General features: G+C 36.0%; 1 protein-coding gene across 16 annotated transcripts in view; it reads left to right on the top strand.

Annotated features, from left to right (window-relative positions):
• ADGRL2 (adhesion G protein-coupled receptor L2) overlaps window positions 1-18,986 on the top strand; it is a 682,398-nt gene that overhangs the window by 471,388 nt on the left and 192,024 nt on the right. For 4 of the 16 annotated variants that reach the window (XM_054684408.1, XM_009459522.4, XM_063816745.1 and 1 more), the window contains exon 1: window positions 18,698-18,835. The exons of 11 other annotated variants lie outside the window; for them this stretch is intronic. The gene's annotated coding sequence lies outside the window, so the exon portion shown is untranslated. Of the gene's footprint in view, window positions 1-18,697; window positions 18,836-18,986 lie in introns of those variants that run through there. One more of the 16 variants, XM_054683653.2, reaches the window with a different exon arrangement.

Raw genomic sequence — 18,986 nt, 5'->3', positions numbered from 1 at the left:
TGCAGATAAAGCATATCTTGGCTTGATTTTTCTTTTCCTCTGGTTCCTCTGGGCCACACAATTGCCAGGGACACTACTGCCAGCATTGAAAGACACAATTTTAAAAACTCAAACTTGTTACTCTGGAAGCATTTATATTTCATGGCCTAGGCACTTCCATGCAAGGAAATGTTTGCACATATAGGCTCTCCCACTTGTAGAACCAAATTGGCACAAAGAAGAAAACCTCCTGCAGGCAGGATGGGGAAGAGCAGACAAAGTCAGAGCCATGGGTCCCTAAATAGTGTCTCTGCTTCCAGCTCCCAGTGTTCCCGTATTTTTGCAGGTTTGTTTTGAAGATTAAAGCAGGGTAACACTAAAATATTTAATAATGTGTAAATGGTTGGGCTTGGGCACCAATAGATCAGAACAGATGCTGGTCATAAACTACCAGCAAGCCCTGCCAGTGCCTACCAGCCAAATGCCAGCCTTAAAATAAAGCAACATTAAAATGTCCTCACAGTATCTGATACATAAATGGTGCTTGATTAATGTTCATCCCCTACCCTGTTTCCTTCTTCTTATTGAATTAAATCCAGTAAAACCAAAAAATGGCAAATTCAAGAGCACACATCTTCAAATAACCTAAGAAGTCAATCGTATTATTTTATCAGTATAATATATTAATGAGGGGGTAATTTCTAATGCCAGAATTCATTTTTTGGTCTACAGTAAAATGGATATACTTTAAAAAATTAATTATAAACTATTTCCTGAATTAGAACCTAGCTATTAACTAGTAATAGATGTTAGTTACACCCAGTGAGCCTATTCTCTGTCTCTTCAAAGTTTACCATTTTTCCTGCAAGAAAGGGTTAATTCTCTCAGGTGCTTTGAAGCCGTGTTTCTCTGGAGTTGATAGTGGAAAGGGAGACCACTCTATCACAACCACTTGAGTCTTTATCTCCACTTCCCCAAGACATTCCAGAGATTTTGATATCCTCCTTCCTGTTAAGAATCTTTGCCAGAATGAGCATTGGAAGTCGGTGTAGGGTTTCTTAGGTAAGTTAGCTTTTTATAAAAAGTTCAGCTAGCCTTTGGAGAGTTTTACTGGTTGGGAAAGCAGAGCTTAGAAGGAAGGACATCTTTGTAGCCAAAGTGAAACAGGACTGTATCTACCTGAGTATCAAAGAAGACAGGGCACAGGGAAGGATCAGTAGTAGGGAAGGGATGGAAGGACAAGTAATTGGCCGGCTTTACCATTTAGTGAGTTCTCTCTGGCCTCATCATCAGGTGATGCTTTTGCCATGCGTTAGAAATCTGTAATAGCTCTTCTCTTTGTGTGGCTCTTAGAAAGCTTAAAGGCAAATTAAGGGCTTATGTCCAGCATGCATATAGGCATACTTTGCCTGTGTTCACCTTTCTTGCTATTTATTTATTTATTTATTTTGAGACAGAGTCTGGCTCTGTTGCCCAGGCTGGAGTGCAGTGGTGCGATCTCAGCGCATTGCAACCTCCGCCTCCCTGGTTCAGGCAATTCTCCTGTCTCAGCCTTTTGAGTAGCTGGGACTACAGGTGCACACCGCCATGGTGGCTAATTTTTTTTTTTTGTATTTTAGTAGAGACGGGGTTTCACCGTGTTGCCCATGCTGGTCTCGAACTCCTGAATTTAGGTAATCCACCCATCTCGGCCTCTCAAACTGCTAGGATTACAGGCATGAGCCACTGTGCCTGGCCTCTTTATTTGCTTTTTAATTTTCAATTTTTTTATTTTTTCTTTGCCTCTATCTTCTTCTTATTTTTATCTCTTCTTGTTTGTAAATCTCCTTAAATCCCTTTTAAAATATGAAAGAAAATAAATAAGTAAATAATTAACTCTATAAACATAACTAAGAGTGAGCAGATCCTTCAAAACGATCATTTAAAACATTAGAAGTACAAACAATAATACCAGCATATGTACCATGATAGGACTTTTACGTAGTCAATATAAAGCTATATATTTCAAAATGTACTTACAAAATTCTTTGCTATAATACAACACAGGAAGTAAGATAGAATGTTCAAAATTGTTTCATATGAGCTTATACAAGTTTAGGTATTTATATAACAGCATTATAAAAGTTGTCAACTGTTTCAGGCTATTATACTGTTTTATGCTATTAAAGATACTAAAATAATAGCAAATATTGGAAGAGTTGTTATGTGCCAGGTACTATCTGTATTAATTCATATAACCCTCACAACAACATTATAAGACACAGGTAATGATCATTACCATTTTATAAATTAGAAAAAAACAGTTAATTTAAAGTTGAGCTTCCATAACATGCTTAAAAATGCACAGCTTGAAAATGATGAAGCTGAGATCTGAACTTGGGTGGTCTCAATGAAATTCTAAGCTTTTAAGTTATGTTGCTTTTCTAAAAATAAAAAAAAAGCATCTTAATATTAACATTAACTAGAGTTAAGTGACCTTACACTTTATTTTATGAGGACTTTTCAGATCTTTTCAACAGATCTTTTTCAAGGTAATGGAGAAGAAAACATTAATCTTTAATATAGCTTTTACTTAAAAAAGTAGTATCTGTGACTTCTTTGAAAGCATGTGTCAAGTGTTCAGTAGTGGTGTTTCAAAAACTTTTACAGAGCAAAGTAATCTCAAATGGTATTTACCATATTCTTGACTGTAGAATTTTAAATAAGAAGTGAATATAAAAGATTACAGCTATGAATAGTACGGATTGTAGCCTTGGCCAGGTGCAGTGGCTCATGCCTGTAATCCCAGCACTTTGGGAGGCCAAGGTAGATGGATCACTTGAGGCCAGGAGTTCGAGACCTATCTGGCAAAGATGGTGAAACCCTATCTTTACTAAAAATGCAAAAATTAGCAGGGCATGGTGGTGCGTGCCTGTAATCCCAGCTATTCGGGAGGCTGAGGCACGAGAATCACTTGAACCCGGGAGGTGCAGGTTGTAGTGAGCTGAGATTATGCCATTGCACTCCAGCCTGGGCGACAGAGTGAGACCCTGTCTCAAAAAAACAAAAAAAACAAAAAAAACAAAAAAAAACTGCAGCTTCATGGGATGCGTACTAAGCATCAAGAAAAAAATTCCGCTTTTCAATGTATGTGTTTTGTTAAGGGTCCAAAAATAGTAAAAATGTTTCATTTTTTAGTATGGACACAGATTAAGTTAATTGGTGTTAATTATCCAATTTTATGAATTAACTATATCTTTTATCTTTCAATTTGGCAAAAGTAAAAAGGGAGAGAAGACAAAATTTTTGTAAGCTAAATACTATGAATATGAGAAGCTTAGTTTTACTTTTTTCATTGAGAAGTGTCTTGCTTAGTGGGGGAAAAAAAAGAGAAAATTTCTATTACGAAGGGAATCCAATCATATTTGCCAACATTAGTTTCCAGGTTGTATAGGGAATTATTTGTGATGATTTTCATTTAAATGGAGTCTATTCCATCAGTTGACAGATATTTGTTTTACTAAAGTTTTAATAGTAAAGTTGCATAGATAATTATTTAATGAAGTGGTAGGCAGGAGTTTATGTGCCCTAAGACAAAATTAAGAAAATTACAGTTGATTAAAAGACGTATAAAACTGTTAGAAAAAGGAGAGGAGTATTTCAATGAGACTACTACAATGTGCACAGAGGGTCGTTTCAGAAATTATATATTACTTAGGATTTTAAGCTAATAATAAAGAATATTATGCAAATGATAAAATTTATAGAAAACTTTAAAACTAGCATGTTTAGGCCGGGTGTGATGACCCACACCTGCAGTCCCAGCACTTTACGAGACTGAAGTGGGAGGACTGCTCAAACCCAAGAGTTCCAGACCAGCCTGGGCAGCATAGGGAGACCCTGTCTGTACAAAAAAATTAAAAATCAGCTGGGCATGATGGTGCGCACCTGTAGTCCTAGCTACTCAGGCAGCGAAGGCAGGAGGAATGCTTGAGCCCAGGAATTCCAGGGGGCCTTGAGCTATGATCATGCTACTGTATTCTAGCCTGAGCGACAAAGTGATACCCTGTGTCTAAAAAAACAACAACAAAAAATCCTTCCAAAACCGAACTAGCATGTTTAATATCAATGATTCTCATCTTGTGGAGATGAGAATTTAAAATGAGTTATAAGCTGCGTGTAGTGGCTCACACCTGTAATTCCAGCGATTTGGAGGCCGAGGCAGGAGGGTCACTTGAGCCCAGGAGTTTGCGACCAGCCTGGACAAAATAGAGAGACTCTGTCTCTACAGAAAAAAAAAATTGGTGGGTGTGGTGGTGCATCCCTGTAGTCCCAGCTACTTGGAGGCTAAGGTAGGGGGACTGCTTGAGCCTGGGAGGTGGAGGCTGCAGTGAGCCATGATAGCCCCATTGCACTCCAGCCTGAGAGACTGAGGGAGACTTCATCTCCAAAAAATAAAATTAAATTAAATAAAGAGTTATATTCCATGGGAAAATGTGTTGACCTATAATCATACTAAAAATTTGTATATGAAGATAGAAAATACAGAAGAAAATTAGGAATAATGATAATATACTAATAACACTCACCAATAAGAAATATAGCATAAAATTTGGCATATTAAAAAGTATTCTTAATTTAGCCAGGCGCAATGGCTCATGCCTATAATCCTAGCACTTTGGGAGCCTGACACGGGTGGATCACTTGAGGCCAGGAGTTTGAGACCACCCTGGACAACATGGTAAAACCTTGTCTCTACTAAAAACACAAAAAATAGCTGAGTTGTGGTGCACACCTATAATCCCAGCTAGTCATGAGGCTGAGGCATGAAAATCACTTGATCCCGAGAGGCAGAGGTTGCAGTGAGCCAAGATCGTGCCACTGCACTCCAGCCTGGGTGACAGAGTGAGACTATGTCTCAATAAATGTAAATAAATAAATAAAATAAAAATAAAATTTAGAAATTCTTAAACTCTGGAAGTCATTCCAATTTTAAGCAAATATTCCTCTTTGAAAAGTATAATCTTAAGGAAGAATTTTTTAAACATATCTGGGGCCATCAACTACTTCTGGTAACTTTTAGTGAAGGCTTAGCTTGTTTTGCCTTAAAACATTTCGTGTTTGGCGGTTTCTGCTACATTGTGTTTTTATTTAACTACATTTATTAAACTGTATATTAATTCACAAAAGATTGTTTACTTCCATTTGTTTGATTGACAAAGTCTGTGATGTGGTTTGGCTCTGTGTCCCCACCCAAATCTCATCTTGAATTGTACTCCCATAATTCCCATGTGTTGTGGGAGGGACCCGGTAGGAGATAATCTGAATCATGGGGATGGGGGTGGTTTCCCCCGTACTGTTCTCGTGGTAGTGAATAAGTCTCATGAGATCTGATGGTTTTATCAGGGGTTTCTGCTTTTGAATCTTCCTCATTTTTTCTTGCCACCACCATGTAAGAAGTGCCTTTCACCTCCCGCCATGATTCTGAAGCCTCCCCTGCCATGTGGAACTGTAAGTCCAATTAAACCTCTTTTCCTTCCCAGTCTCAGGTATTTCTTTATCAACAGTGAAAACGGACTAATGCAATCTGATTTATTTCATGTGTCATTTCTTGGTGAAATATAGTTATGGGATATTAGGTAATATGAAAATAATCAAAATCATTATTTGTTTCTGTCAAGGCACCTTTCCATGTAGGGAAACTAACTGAACAAGTCACATAAAAATGGCTGGGTGTGGTGGCTCATGCCTGTAATCCCAGCACTTTAGGAGGAGGAGGACGGTGGATCACCTGAGGTCAGGAGTTTCAGACCAGCCTGGACAGCATGGTGAAACCCCATCTCTACTGAAAATACAAAAATTAGCCGGGTGTGGTGGCACACGCTTGTAATCCCAGCTACTCGGGAAGCTGAGGCAGAAGAATTGCTTGAACCTGGAGGCGGAGGTTGCAGTGAGGGGGGTCGCACCACTGCACTTCAGCCTGGGTGACAAAGCAAGACACCTGTCTCAAAAAAAAAAAAGAAAAGTGTAAGATAAAACATCAATAGAAGAGTGGTGGGAAGTGGTGACAGGTGGGGAGAAAAAAGAAAACTGGTGAAAGTGAATATAGAGAATAGACTAAGTCAATCAGTACAAATAAAGGGGCAATATAATTTCAATATGACCTATGAAGTAAGAACACAAATGAGGTAATACATATACAAACCCTTTGAACAAATAAAGCACTATTACTACTATTCAATATATTTCTTCATATGTATATTGACAGTATAATTCACACTCTTTTCAACATAAAAATTATTGACCACCAGAGCTCAAACATTAAAATGTTTATAGGGGCCAGGAAGAAAAATAGTGGGTGAAAGATATAGTCCTCTTGATCTATCTTCTATTTTCCAGTTTATAGAAATGTGGGTGATGATACATTTCAATTTCCTTTAATGCCACCATTAAAATAGAACATAAAACATTACACAAATGGAGTGATTCATGGCACAAGATACTTTGCCTTGGTTTTGAGGAGGTAATAAGAAATGACAGAGAATACAAGGAGTAAGAAAGGGCGATAGTTTGGATTTTTGTCCCCTCCAAATCTCATGTTGAAATGTAGTCCCCAGCATTAGAGGTGGAGCCTGGTGGGAGGTGTTTGGGTCATGGAGGAGGATCCCTCATATATGGCTTGGGGTCCTCCCCACAGTAGTGTGTTCATGCAAGATCTGGTTGTTGAAAAGAGTCAGGGACCTCTCCCTTCTCTCTCTTGCTCCCTCTCTCTCCATGTGACAAGTCTGCTCCCCCTTCGCCTTCACCATACTTGTAAGCTTCCTGAGGCCCTCAGCAGAAGCAGATGCCAGCATCAAGCTTCCTGTACAATCTGCAGAAACGTGAGCCAAATAAACCTCTTTTCCCTATGAATTACCCAGTCTTGGGTATTCCTTTATAGGAATGCAAAACAGACTAACACAGAAGGCATGTTTTGTTTAGAAGGTAAAGCCTCTCCTCCTGGATGTTGCTATGAGCTAATATACCCAAAATGCTGCCAGATCTTTCCATTTTTTCTTCAGAAGTTGGAAATCCATATTTTTTTTTGAGATGGAGTCTTACTCTGTCGCCCAGGCTGGAGTGCAGTGGCATGATATGGGCTCACTGCAACCTCTGCCTTTCAGGTTCAAGCGATTCTCCTGCTTCAGCCTCCCGAATAGCTGGGATTACAGGCACATGCCACCAAGCCTAGCTAGTTTTCTTGTATTTTTAGTAGAGATGGGGTTTCACTGTGTTAGCCAGGATGGTCTCGATCTCCTGACCTCGTGACCCACCCGCCTTGACCTCCCAAAGTGCTGGGATTACAGGGGTGAGCCACTGCGCCCGGTCTGGAAATCCATAATTTTATGGAAATCTCCTAATTTTTAAGAGTTGACAGATGATAGATTAAAAAATGAAACAAAACCAAAGACAGTGCGACCCACTGTCTATGGTGCAAACAAACTATATTTGTGGCCTAGATTTTATACAGGCCACAGCAGTTTGAGACCTCTATTTTATGCTTTGCTAAGAGCAGGGCATATAAAGTTTAGAGAGATTCTAAGGAGCTTACAGTCACGTGGGGAAGAGGACAAGTAAACCAACAAATACAGTGATGTGTAATAAGTTCTATGATAATCAATGTTTATTTTGATGATCCTTCAACACTGAAAAATTCCATATCATCTAAGAAAGATAAAATGATGTTTAGTATAATTTTCTTAAACAGCAAAATACTGTACTAATATATTTTGGAAACTTTTTTTAAAAGCGGGAATGTTGCTGGGAGCAGCAGCTCATGCCTGTAATCCCAGCACTTTGGGAGGCCGAGGTGGGCAGATCACGAAGTCAGGAGATTGAGACCATCCTGGCCGACATGGTGAAACCCCATGTCTATTAAATACACAAAAATTTACTGCGTGTGGTGGTGGGTGCCTGTAATCCCAACTACTTTGGATGCTGAGGCAGGAGAATTGCTTGAACCTGAAAGGTGGAGGTTGCAGTGAGTGCCTGGTGACAGAGCGAGTCTCCGTCTCAGAAAAAAAAAAAGCAGAAATGTAAAACAGGAATGTAAACAAAAAGAAACAGCATTTCAGGTGTCAGCAAAAAATCCAAACATCTCCTTTTTTGGACATTTCTATTAGTTTACTCTTTAAGATAATATTAATTTTAAAATTTCTGGTGATCTGGCAGGGAAAAATTGGTTAAAAAGGCTTTTTGGTTGTTGGAGATAGTGTTCCAGGCTTTGACAACTTAGTGAGTCATAAGTGAGCTACGATAGAAACATGGTACTTTTTAGCATAATGTATAATTTGTCGAAGATGTTTTTCCTTTGAATAAAACCAAAATACCAGGGTGCAAAACATAACCCTTGAGAAGTTGAATGTAAGTCCTGTTGATTCTAATTTCTGAGGTTCCCTGGACACGTCTTTATCTCATCTAAGTTGTTGGGACAGGAAAGGTATAAGGGAGAAGAGTGTTCTAGGGAAAATGTGTTTGACAGCCAACATTTCAGCTTTTCTGAATTCAATAATTCACATGCGTTAATTTCCTGCTTTCCTTGAGATATTTCCCACCCATCTAATGCACGCACACACAGACACACAACGAACACACACAAAAACACACACTCAACAGGATGATTAGTAGTACTAGAAACTCCTTTGACAATTTGTCTACATTTTTATTTCTTTTTACTTAAAGAACACACACACACAAACATTGTTATTCTGGAAAATACTCAAATTTTCATTGTAATTACTAATTTATGCAGGCACTAAAATTTGTTTACATATGGCCTACAAAAATATTTCAATTAATTGACAAAACAAATTTATTATTACGTAAATTATTGTGTGTGTTTATATGTGGTGAGTACATTTATATAAGATTTCTAGGTTATTCAACTTGCAATATCTATATCAGCAAAAGCAGTGCTGCAGAATATGGACAATATACTGAACTAAATATTACAATGGTATTCATCATTATAGGAATCTAACTCTCATTTATTCCAGAAATACTTTCCATCAGCCAACTACACGTAGACACTGAAAAGGTCACTGTTCTTCAAAAAGCTTCTGAGAATAAGTGAAATGTTTCAAAATTACTTCAGTATGATTGGTGCGTACCATTCTGAATAGTATAATACTTCCTATGCCATACAAAGTTGGGAGGCATTTCTAGATACACAAATGTGAGCAGGCAGCCTAGGAACATGGTGAAACCCTGTCTCTGCCAAAAATACAAAAACTAACCCAGCCTGGTGACACATGCCTGTGGTCCCAGCTTCTTTGTGGAGGATGGGGTGGGAGGATCATTTGAGCCCAGGGAGGTGGAGGTTATGGTGAGCTGAGATGGCAACACTGCATTCCAGCCTGGGTGACGCAGCAAGACCCTATCTCAAAAAAAAAAAAAAAAAAAGAATGTGAGCAGGGAGGGCAGTGCTTCCTAAGAGGAAGTTCTAAGTTCTAGAAAGGAGTTTGAGGGGTCTTTTTTCTTTTTAATTAAAATTTAAAATTTAAGGCATCTTTTAAAAATAGGAACTTTTAAAAGACCATTATCTCCCCAAGAGTCATGAGCTATTTTGGTAGACCAGAGACTTTACGAAATTGTATTAGATTGCTGAGAGCTTCTCATACCTGCCTCCCAAGGTTTAAATATTGTGGGTAATTGGTATAAAATGGCACAGTGTTATAGCTGCGTCTGTGGATGGTTGGATAAAAGTGAGAGGACTGAAGAAGTTGGAGGCTCAAAGTTTACTGTATGCCACAACAACACATTGAGATATTATTATGTGTGAAATTATGTCCTCTCTAGTAAATTAATGCCAAAGGAAATCTGTTGATAGGAGGGGTAACAAAATTGAAATAAAATCTGAATGAATCCACTCAAACCTAATATAATGGGGCAGTGGAACAGTGGCACACAGGAAAAAAAACGGGATGGAATTTCCAAAAAAAAAAAAAAAAGGAGATGAGCAGGTTAAAAAAAAAACAGATACATATTACCTATTATGTTCTGTGTAGGATATACTTAAGTGAAAGCTAATTTTCCTGCAGGTTTAAAAATAAAATTGATAACTTGTCATAAATTTATTCTACAACCTCACCAAAGTTGGAAAATTATTCCTCGTTTTCATTATTTTTCTGAGTAAAAGTGCATTTTCAGGGAAAAAGGAACAAGAATAAAATGTATTTGAGAGAAAATTTTGTGAAGTAATAGTCTGTGAAGAAATAGTATATAGTTAAAATTTCAGAATGCCATGCGTATTAAGCATAGTCTATAAATCCTTATGTCCTAATTAGTTTTGTGTATTAACTTATAAATAGTTTTGTATATTCTTGTTTCCTTTCCGTGGGTATTTCTCCTTTGTTTCCACAGATGATTTATTTCTCTGGGGAGGGAGTATGTTTACCATTCTCCAGCAGCACCTAGAGCACTGAATTGAGGAAAGCAGGTTCCTATGACTGCTGAATAATTGCCTTTATTATCCTTACATTTTGAAAAATATGTCAGCCTACAATTTCAGTAAAAACGCAAAATTAAAAATGAATATAGAAAATCATGTGCAACTTTCCCCTGACATTAAATTATCCTGTTGTGCCAAATGTAGCACAAATGGCCTTCTAACAGGGGTCCTATGCAAACAGTGGGTGATCACGGAACACATCAGCAGCAACACCAAGTCACACTGGTGATGTCAAGGACAATGTATTCTGAATTCCATTTTGTATTTCTTATGTGATATTGTGCCAGAACACAAATATATAGATGCAGACATACACATATACATGTGCATATATATATTTTTTACAGAATTTAAATAATTCATTCAAATAAATTATTTAAATGATTTAAAAATTCCTTTGTCAAACAGATTAATGGAACCTTGTTATTCAAAAGATAAATCATTTTATATGAAGTGGCAAAGACTTCAAGGGCTAATAAAGGTTTTATGAGAGATAAACTTTTAATGAATTAATACTTTCTCATGTGCTTATTTTCTATATACATAAACATATACACATATGCTTATGATGATATTTACATCAACATTTCCTGGCTGATTTTTAAGGAAACAGTATTTACAATATTTAACATAAAGTGTTTGTAGAGATTTTATTTTTAGTAGCTGAAGTATAATTCACCAAAGCAAAGGAGAAAGTTTAAATAATGGTGCTGTAAATGTTATTATTTGTGTAATAAGATAAAACAGACCATTTTTAAAATTTGTAATTTATATGAATCTAGTAATCATTAGTCCTGAACAATTTTACTCAGGTCATTCTCTAGGCTTAAAATTTATTCTGCACTCAAGTCTTTTTGCTACATAGGTCTTAATCAGAAGATGTTTTGCTCTAGAAAATGATGGTGAACTAGTATTTATATAACAAGACCTTACGACCCTGGGAAAAATTTTAAGGATTTTTATAAGGCTCAGTACACATTCTTCAGTGAAATTTTGGCATAGTTTCAATTTTAGACTCCACTGAAATTCAATTGGTTTATTTTATAATTAAAAACAAGAAAATCATAGTAACAAAAATATATAATGTATAGCACTCTTGTTTATAATAGAAACATCCATAAGGAAAGAAACATGCTCTAACTTTTCTCATTACCCCAAAGGGAATTGCATCTTTAATCACACAAAGCACAACTGCTTTCTAATTTTGTTTAAAGTATTTCAGTACTTACAAAAACCAGATCAGGTTATTGTAAATCTAGAGCAAATTAGAATCATTGGCCTCTGCTTAGCTCTATGCAAGAGTTCTATGTAAATCATAAATTTAATGGCATATTAAGACACACATCTGTTTCAGTTTTGTAGAAGTTAATAATCTAACTTCAGAGTATTTAAACACTTCTTTCACTAACTGAAAAATTCAGGCAAAGACAGACTTCCCTCAGTATATAAGGTATAATATTTTACTTCCAAATTTTTATAAGCTGTAAATATTCTTAAGGAAAGACAGTTTTCTAAATATTCAATCTAGTATCTATTTTTGACCTTACATGATTTCCTCCTGTACGGAAATAGTCAATATAAGCAAATAGGCGAGCATTATCATCTCAAATCTACACCTGCATAAAATATTTTGATTTATACATATATCAAGTTTAAAATCGTTTTGCAACAGGGCATTGGAGAGAAAGTAAATATTGAATAATTATATGAAAATGTCAAAATTCATTCTTTTAAATATTTTTCAGATTCTTTATTTGATTACCCACAAATTTATTTTTAAATGATAAATGATAGTCTTCTTGGGATTCAGATTATTTGAAAATAATTCACATTCTTGGGTTCCTCAAACATTTACATTTCATAGCCAGCATTTTTACTCTGCTTTTCTCTAATTTTATTTTAACAAACTATAAAAATTGTTTTTATGTTATATCCATTACCTCTTACCTTGACACGTCTCCTCATATATAGCAGTAACCCAGTATTATAATGAATTATTGTGTTTCAGTTGTCATTAGATAATAAATAAGAAATTAGCTTTTCTTGCTGTGGATTCTACATTGTTTGAACAATTAAAAATATATAGTTTGAATTGGGCTACTAATTAGGGTAGTAAGGATATTGTACTAATTAAGTTGCCATCATTTTCGGGACAACTAAAGTTGCCCCCATAATGAAGGGGGCACTCTTAATGCACTAATAATCCTCATTAGTTATATTGTAGATAGGTGATTTTGGTAACCAGGACAAATGACTAAGAGTGTGGATGGTCCAGTGAAACACATTTCCATCACTAAAATAAAACCATTCGAAGAATATATTATCCAGGTGATGGTTTAGCAACATCTTTTTAATGTACAATAACTGGACAGGTTATTTTTGTGTTTGTATTTCTAACCTAAAACAAATTTTTCCCCAAATTTTTCATTAAATATTACTTAACAAAACCTTATCATTACTGAATCCTTTCAGTGCTCCTTTGAGATATGAATGACATTTTAATATGATTCTAAATTTGGATGCTAATTTGAAAGAAAACTGATTCTTTTCTATCACAAAAGCATATGCCTATTACATCATTGTTTGGTCTAGGATCTAAGTGATAGATTTCATACTGACCTTAAGAATGCATTGTAAAGAGTTTCAATAAGTTGAAACCTGAATGATACTATTCTTTTATTAAGAAACTATGTTGATGGGAATTAGGTTTATAACACATTATTTTACATTGCAAACTGCTGTTCTACTTTCCAGATGCTCAGACATATTTATTTTTATTAAAATGTGCATGACAAATAAAGGCCTTTAAAAAATAAAGCAGCAAAGTGGAGTAAAAGATCATAGTTATATTGATTAGAGAACAAAATCATGAAAAACATTAGTAAGAGTTAATTTATAGATCAGAAGGATCAACCAAAGTCAAAGTCAAACATCTCATGTTATACAATGTTATGCTATAAAAGATTTTCAGAAATGAAACAGGTCCAGGAGCGATGGTCCGCAGCTGTAATCTCAGAACTTTGGGAGGACTGCTTGAACTGAGGCGTTCAAGACCAGCCTGGGCAACATAGGGAGACCCCGTCTCTAGAAAAAATAAAAAAAATTAGCCAGGTGTGGTGACACTCATTTGTGGTCACAGCTACTTGGGAGACTGATGTGGGAAGATTGCTTCAGCCCAGAAGGTCAATGCTGCAGTGAGCCATGATTGTGCTACTACACTCCAGCCCAAGCTGGAGTGAGACACTGTTTCAAAATAAATATATAAATAAAATAAAAATACATAAATAAGTTTTTTTGTGTTTAAAAAATACTAAGGGATCATAGAGTATAATTACTTTATGCTGTATAATTATGAAAACTTTAATGTATGAAAACATTATAAGTGTTATACACACTTGAAACAATATGAAAACATTATAAGTGTTATATAATTGTATATTTGACTCACTTTCTAAAATGCAGAGAGGGTGTATGTGAGTTTGTTTCCTGACTCTTAAAAGCCTTTGCAAGTTTTGCCATACTACAGTGAACTATGACATGAATAATCAAAGTCATATTCGAGAGGCACTAAAAATTCAATTTGGACTATTCTGTGACATTGCTACTTGGTTATCTTTAAGGATTTAGATTTGATAGAGTTACTTCTACTGTTAACCATCTCTTTGCTTTTGTTCTGCACCTAAGCAATACATGATACTTTATCAAGAACTGCCCATTCAAAGAGTTGTAATTTTAGATTATTCTTAGTTTACCTTCAACAATTTTAAAGAAAGTTTAAATAAATTTAATTCATCGTTGACAGTGGTGGAGGTTTGTGTGCACTAAAAGGGGATCAGGAGGTATTTTATTTTTGTTTTGTTTTGTTTTGTTTTGTTTTTTGAGACGGAGTCTCACTCTGTTGCCCAGTGCCCTGGCTGGAGTGCAGTGGCACTATCTCGGCTCACTGCAACCTCTGACCCCCAGGTTCAAGCAATTCTCCTGCCTCAGCCTCCCGAGTAGATGGGATTATAGGCGCCTGCCACCATGCCCAGCTAATTTTTGTATTTTTAGTAGAGATGGGGTTTCACCATCTTGGCCAGGATGGTCTTGAACTCCTGACCTTGGGATCCACCTGCCTTAGCCTCCCAAAGTGCTGAGATTACAGGCGTGAGCCACCACACACTGCAGGAGGTGTTTTTTTAAACCACGTACTGTTAATGAGAAAACACGGTTATGAGTATTTATGATGGACAAAATTACTAGAAGTTATAGACAGCTTTGTATAAAATTAGTGTTCTTTTGCTTACACTTTGTGATCTGACAGAAGCATTGATAAAAGACCTATAAGACCCAACTATATAAAATTCTCAAGATGCAGAGATTAATGAGAGTTATAGGAACAATCTATGGGAAAGAAAAACTTTGAGTTGTTTAAGACTCAGTGGAACAATAATTATGAAGAATATCGTTTTAAATTTGCTTACTTTTGAGTATCATAATGGTAACGACATAAAAATTTCCTAAATCTTTATATACAATTATGCATATATTAATTAACATGTGTGGTGCACAGAAAAAGTCATGTTACCAGTTGAACTAGTGGATGCTTTTTTTTTAAAGTATTAATTACCAAATGACAGCTATTAATAATTCGTGATTATATACTTCTAAATTATACCATTAAACACAATATGCCTTAATTATATTTATATTATACTTTAAACTGTCATTACTTTTGGAGACTGCATCTCTACATTTTGGATAGGGTTTGGCCTTCTTGGACAAAATTTGCTAAGCCTATAGAGCAGGGAGAATAGCTAAAACCTTACTGGCTTTGCCAAATGCTTTCATATGTTTTTGCTCTTACGGAAAATGAGTTTTGATTTCTTTTCAGCCTACATGCATGGCAAGGCAAAAATTGAAAACAAAGCTAGCAACTTTCAACAAGTTCTAGTTAAGTTTGGCATTCATATATTGCTCTGATCTGTTCTAGAGCTTTAACGTAGTTTATTTTCTAGAGTAGGAAAAACTAGTTTCAGCACCAAGCATCATCACAAGTAATGATGAAGAAAATGGAACTGAGTTAGGTTTAGGATATAATCTAGCTAATTTTATTTCTATTTCTGAATTAGAAATGAGAGTCATTCCACGTGTTTTTTGTTTCTTTTGAAACAATTTTGAAACAATTTTCTTTTGAAAACAAATTTTGTTTCTTTTGAAACAAAATTAGAGTTTCACAAACTCTAATCACAGGCAAAAATACGCTCCCCATAGTAGATACAACCGTCCCTCCTTAATAGTTTTCTATAACTGTGTTGCTCAAACTTAATGGCAGTTTTTGGCCTACTCTCAAGACTCAATACCTCTTCCCTTCAACCCCTGACCCTTTTAGAAGTGTCTTAGCTATAGCCATTGGCCAGAGTAGGGCAGTGAAAGTGATACTGTGTTCTATTGGCTTACACTAATCACAATATTCTGCACCTATGTCCATTTTCATACTATTTCAGATTCTTTGTTACTCAAACTACTGTTATTCTTATGTATATTTTAACAAGTGCCTGATCACTTCCCTATAAACAAAGATACTTAGATGATAAATCTCGGTTTAAAAATTAGCATAACGTCTGTACCAGAAATATACGAACCCATTGAATAAAATAATCTTCAGTTTCTTAAGGTTACTAAAATTAAAAACATGAGTTTCTACAGTTGGAAAAAACATGTATGGTTAAAATGTTTGAAGCCCATCAATCTCTCTAACCACATAAGCTAATGAGTTCCTTCTGTTTTCTTTGAATGAAATCACCATGAGTGGTTATATGTTGATTTAACATAAAACAAATGGAAATGGGTGTTTCCTTTGTCCTTTGTAGAATTTATTTTAAAAAACAATTAGCAACTATTATGAATAAGTCAATGATTTTGCCATTACTTAAATAACAATATAGATTGAGTAATTAAATTGATTGGATTGCAGGGAATGTGTAACATACTCCAACTCTCCTTAACTTGCACACATCTGTAGATATTATTAAGCTTCTCATTTCATTTTTTTCTACCATAACACCTGTATTGTTATAAATTATGTTATGAATTGTCAGAGAGTGCCAGGTAAATTATGTTTTTTGAATGTAGATATACTCTATGGTGTGTGCCTTTTAAGTGTTCCTTTGTAATGGCAGGTTTGTGGCTAACAGCTTAATCTTGAATCTAGCAATATAATTAAACACTATTTCAATTCTTCTTTGTGGATATACAAAGAAGGTTGAAGTATTACCTCTAAAGAATAAAGAAATAATTAAAAATCTTTAATATTTAAAACATTGTCTTACACAAGCAGTATTCTTAAATGTAATTTTAAAACATAGCAAGTCTATTATATTTTTAGGAGAAAAGTGTGGAACTCTTTGAACTCTATAGAATACACATCCTATTGAAATAAGATTTGAAACTTCTATGGGGCATTTTTCTAGTTTGTATAATTTTAATTCACTTTTGATAAATTCTTCCCCCTTCCAAGCATCCTCCTTTTTTGTGATATTGTGTCTTTAAGAATACAGTGAAGAGTGATTCACTTATGTCCTGAGCATCAAAGAATGTCAAATATATCATGCAGATAGATAATGGGTTTTTCCAGAGATTATTTCTGAGAGAGTTAAATAAATAAGTAAATGAGCCAACATATGGCCAGCTTAATTCAGGCAAAAATGTCTATTGATTACTTACTAAGCTCACTAAATAAAAACTTCAGCCTAAGTTTTGCTTCCCAAAAGAAAATAGGATTAGACTGATGCATGCACTCACTGGGGCTTTTGTGAATGGTGCCCAGATGAGTGAAAACCTTCAAAGATGAACAAAGAAGGGCTAAAATATTTTGGTAAATGCAAGTTACTATCAGTTTGACATATTCTCTTTTGCAATCCTGAATGAAATAATTTTATATTCCTAAGAAGATCATAAAATTACCTCTGAGGTCTGAGAATTAGATAATTCTGCCTTCTTTTCAACGACTTGAAGTAGCCTGATTTAATTTTGCTAGGTAGATCTGTTGTATGTATGTATTTTGACATATGTAAAAACTTAGGTACGTTATAAGATTTCGCACCAGCTCTGCATAAGTGTACTTTATCCAGACTAGTTTATATCCTGCGTGGTTAATATTTGAATTATGTTATGTAAGAAATTCCAGATGTAAGTGTGTATGTAGTTTAAAGCACCAATGCTCTAAGTTGCTCCTTTTATCTTTTGAAATAGTGAGAATATTAAAACATCAATACATCAGGTAGAAGAAATTAGATTATCAAAGGTTCTTTTTTAATCTGAGAATTACAATGAAACCACCAAAAGAACATGTTCTAGTTATTTGGACACACGTACATTTAACCTATGATTTCCTACAAGTCAAGAACAAACTTGACCAGTAGTTGGATTGGATTTACTTTAGTACTACACCTATCTGGCTTTCTGACAAAATACTGATAGGTATTTAGGATCTTCATGTCTTTTGAACAATCTGCTGTTGACATATTAATAACATTGTTTGGAATGATTCCTGAAGTATGATGCTTGCAACATTCCTGCAGCACCAAAAAGTACCTATTGTTTCTGAAAGCAAAGCAGCTTAAGTTTTATCCTACTTTCTAGGTTTTAAATATTGGAGAATCGTTTTTTTCTTGAAAACCAAGGTAAATATGCTTATTTAATTGATGGCTGCATTCATTAGTAGAATCAGTGGTTTACAAATACATCTGAAAACATAGCTGCTTCCAGCTCAGAAATTTTGCAATAAAAAAAAATCCATGTTTGAATTTTGTGGCATGCACAGGACACTTAACTGGCTTTTAAACGTTTTTCCAGCGTGATTCGCCCTGTCCTGCTCTGTTCCTTTCAGCTTAGGTCCATCGTAGGCTCTGCCTGGCTGTTTGCTGACATTGCCAACCGAGAGGGGCAAGGAAGTGTGTTCAGAGGACAAGAGCAAAGGCAGTTTCAATGTAAGGAAATGAGGGAAACAGACCTAACAGCTCTGTGACTATACTTGAGAGTAAAGAGCCTTGTAGTCTCCTTTCCTTCCTTTGCTTATCCTGGTGAGTTTAATCAAAAACAAACAAAACGCTCTTGTGAAATATAGTCAATAAAGTCAAAGTTTAGCTGGCTCTACGTAACTACAAAGAAAAAATCATCGCAATTTTAAAAAATGTAACTTTCATTAACGAGCGCGCCGGAAATCTCAGGTATCAAAGACGCATTAACCCTGGAGCGTCCCCCGCGCGCCGCAGCCGGACGGAGGCAGCCGCGGCGAACAGACGTTCTTTCTCCTCCATGCAATTACACAAAAGGAGGGCTACGGAAACTAAAAGTTTCGGGGCCTCTGGCTCGGTGCGTGGAGAAAAGAGAAAACCTGGAGACAGGGTGGGTGAAAGACGCATCCCGGGCGCCTCTCCGAAGTCCAGGCCGGGAGCAAGCTCCTGGGCCTAGAAGGGAGGGGGCCCCGAGCCGCTGGTCACCCCCCTGCGCTCAGCCTCGGAGCGCCGCGCTTCGCAGCGCTCTCCCAAATACTCTT

This window comes from Pan troglodytes, chromosome 1 (genome assembly GCF_028858775.2).
Source record: "Pan troglodytes isolate AG18354 chromosome 1, NHGRI_mPanTro3-v2.0_pri, whole genome shotgun sequence".
Classification (NCBI taxonomy): Eukaryota; Metazoa; Chordata; class Mammalia; order Primates; family Hominidae; genus Pan; species Pan troglodytes.
Note: the sequence above shows the minus strand (reverse complement) of the source record. Positions and strands in the feature narration are given on the sequence as shown.